We start from the raw sequence: 3,898 nt of genomic DNA on the forward strand, positions 1-3,898 counted from the left end.
TAGCATTCGAAATTAGCGGTAGTTTCAAATTTCACGCGCTACATTCCATAAAATATTCCTCGCCTGATGAATTGATATTTTTTCTTTTCAACATTTTGCAAAAAGTGAGAACGTGTAAAGAAACGTTTGAATTCGATTCCACCTTATGTTACTCCATCGCCGTATACAAATTAGATGACGTCCACCCAGGCAATTCTTCACATAGTATTTTTAATCAAAATACATTTTTCTATCTTCTTTTATGTTAGAAGCCAATTTATTTTTGTAAGGTATAATTTTCGCAATATCAAAAGTGTGTAGGGTTTAAAAATATTGAGAACAAAATCGTAGAAAACTCGCGTCCTTGTTTTTATTAATGGTGCTGAAAATTGCAGTAAATTAAAATTTTTGTCAAATTTATATTGTCAGATGTCAAAAAATATTGTTATATTTTTAAACGTCTGGGATCTAAGGTCTAAGAATATTGTGGAATCTACTTTGTTGTCAATAGTTTATTTTCATGTGATAAAATTACTCGAATTTTTGAAAAAATGTCGAAATTTAAAAAACGCCAAATAAATTATATTGGATCAATAAGTCTTCTGATAGGCAATGCTGGAGGCGCGCAGATGTGCGCGATTATTTTTACTTTTTGCCAACTGGATTATACCAATTGCACTAAAATCTGTAGAATAATAGATAAGGAACCATTTTTTTGTAAGCCAATGTTTACAAATTCTTTACACGCCTTTACTTTAAAAAGGACATGCGTTAGAAGGAAATCAACCTACGGTTTTAAGGTTAAAAAACTAGGCCTGTTCTTTAGAGATAAAAATAATGACCCGGCTGCAAAGAATTTTGAAATTCTTAAAGAAAGAGTGTGAATACCAAATTAAACAGCCAGCAACTAAAGTATCTACGCAAAGGTTCCTTGTAAAACATACGTGTTTATGAAAGTAAAAAAAAAAGACCAAAAGTGCCTGGTTAAGAATTTAATCCGAACTTGTTTCTACGTTTTCCTTCAAAAATTAAAGAGTATATTGGAAAGAAAATCTTCGTTCGACTGTCTTGCGCGGGCTACCGAACACCACCTATTCACAGGCGCTATCCCACTACTGCTCAGCGCGGGAACTTTTGCCTGCTGCGTTTCCGCCCTGGGCCGATACGTTCCTCATTATCGAACCTGGTACTACATGAATTCCTTCCTGTAGACCATGTTGACACTGAGCTTAGTGTGGACGCCTGATCGACATAGACAACTGATCGATAGTGGTCCCGAACTCAAGCCGTTCGTAAGTTTAGTCTCCAAGTAGCTGGATTACAGATGCACGCCACTACACCCAACTGACGGCGAAGGGTAAAAAGTATTAACTTATGCTTTTTTATTATTCCTTCAAATCAAGAAAAAAATTTGCTTAAAGATATCAACTGAATCTTACATTCTTTGTCCAGAATTGTGTTGAATACATAAAAGTAGCATTCGAAATTAGCGGTAGTTTCAAATTTCACGCGCTACATTCCATAAAATATTCCTCGCCTGATGAATTGATATTTTTTCTTTTCAACATTTTGCAAAAAGTGAGAACGTGTAAAGAAACGTTTGAATTCGATTCCACCTTATGTTACTCCATCGCCGTATACAAATTAGATGACGTCCACCCAGGCAATTCTTCACATAGTATTTTTAATCAAAATACATTTTTCTATCTTCTTTTATGTTAGAAGCCAATTTATTTTTGTAAGGTATAATTTTCGCAATATCAAAAGTGTGTAGGGTTTAAAAATATTGAGAACAAAATCGTAGAAAACTCGCGTCCTTGTTTTTATTAATGGTGCTGAAAATTGCAGTAAATTAAAATTTTTGTCAAATTTATATTGTCAGATGTCAAAAAATATTGTTATATTTTTAAACGTCTGGGATCTAGGGTCTAAGAATATTGCGGAATTTACTTTGTTGTCAATAGTTTATTTTCAGTTGATAAAATTCTCATAACGTTTCTTTCTAAACGGTCAAGATCTTCCTGCTTCGCTGTCCATGTCTCACTACTGTACAACATAACACTTCTTACACAATCCTCATACAACATACCTTTTACCTCAATTGACAAGACTGTGCTAGTCAACAAAGGAAGTAACTCTCTGAACTTTTTCCAAACAGAACCTATCCTGCAAGTAGGACTTCTTCCAGCACTCCCTTCACTGCCCAACATATCACGTAAGTAACAGAAGTTCTCAACTATCTCTAACAAACTACTGTTGTACATTATTAAAGCTGGAAATACTTCATTCTCTATAATCTCACCTCTGCAACGCTTGCATACAAACTGAATGTCAGCTCTTAACCTTCCACTATTACTACTGCACTTTTTATGTACCCAATGCTTGCAAGTCTGACAAAAAATTGAGTTACTACCAATCCCTTTCCTGCAAACTCCACAAGGCCACTATCCAACTACAAGGTCACACTTAACTGCAATGCTACTAATCATGACTTTAGACTTTGCTGTATTCACCTTAGTCTAAATATTAGTACGACGGAATCGCATGTTAAACTTGTAGGATCCAACTTTATGGTTAAATCTTAGATATCTTAAACTTGATAAAGATTTTAGTCATGTCGCAGGTTTAATAAAACATTTCCAAAATACCACCACAAGCAATGATACTTAATAAATGGATATGCTAAAACGTTTTCGTTTCTCGCTTTTGAATTTTAAGTCTAGTGTTGTACTGTTAAAGTATTAATTTTCACAAATCACGTTTTGGACATTTGCACATTTTGCAAGTTCCAGATAATACCACGGGATAATACCTATCTATATTATAATGCCCGTATACGTCTGTCCGTCCGTCCGTCAAAATCAAGTGTGTAAATAGTATGTGTCCTAAAATTATCAAATAATGACTTTCTGCCTACTTTCTCAATTATTAACAATTACAGTGCACAGTGTAACACTTTATATGTACTACAGCAGACAACTTAAGGCGAACAAAAAAATTTGTGCTGGACGATTCGAAAAACTCTTCCATATTCCTCCCCTTATAAAATAAACAGCATACAGGCGTTTTACTTTTGCGTCTATTTTTTGGGAACCCCTTGTTTGCCTTCAGATAATTACGAAAACGTTCTCACCAAATTTGAGCCTGGGTATATGTTTACGTTAAGCGAACATTTTTTTTTATTATTCAAATCTTACTAGAGTGGCTCGTTCGCTACTTTGAAAAGTTTGTTTATTCAAAAGAAAATAGGTTTGTGTACTAGGCTACATGATCTGAAAATTTCATAAGGTCATCATAGTATGCTTATAACAAGCCAACGAGCTCAATTTTTTCCACATAATAAAGCCTCGGGAACACGGAAACAATTTGTCATGCGATTAAAACAAAAAAACGATGTTGCAAGCGCATGAAAACAAATTACTAGAACTTGCAAGATTCTTTCCTAAATTTTCTTTTGCTGAAACAAAAATGAAATCAATTTTTGTTTTGAAAGTAGAAACATATTTCTAAAGTAAAAACCTCTTGTGTCCCCGCACCTTAAGTGGAATTTTTATATCATTTTTGTTTTTCACCAATCAAATTTATTCATACAAATCAAAACAAACCAGAAATATTTTATAACATACAAGCATCAAAAGCAAGATGGCGGAAAGTCAAAGCGGGCAACCAAACCAAAAGCTTTTTGATGAAGAAGCCTTAACAATTTTTATAAAGATCTCACTTTGGTGATTAAAGTCCATTCTCAAATAACCTTTAAATGCTTTAAGGAAGGGGAACCTAACTGTTCCATTGGAGTAAAAAGTAGATATGGGACACGAGCAATTTTTTTTTCATGCGCGTGCAATTGAGCAATGTTGCATAGAACGCGCATGAAAATTTTTCTCGTGCGCCGTTAGCTTTAAAACATTCTTTTTATAAG

Source organism: Hydractinia symbiolongicarpus, chromosome 10 (assembly GCF_029227915.1).
Source record: "Hydractinia symbiolongicarpus strain clone_291-10 chromosome 10, HSymV2.1, whole genome shotgun sequence".
Taxonomy (NCBI): domain Eukaryota; kingdom Metazoa; phylum Cnidaria; class Hydrozoa; order Anthoathecata; family Hydractiniidae; genus Hydractinia; species Hydractinia symbiolongicarpus.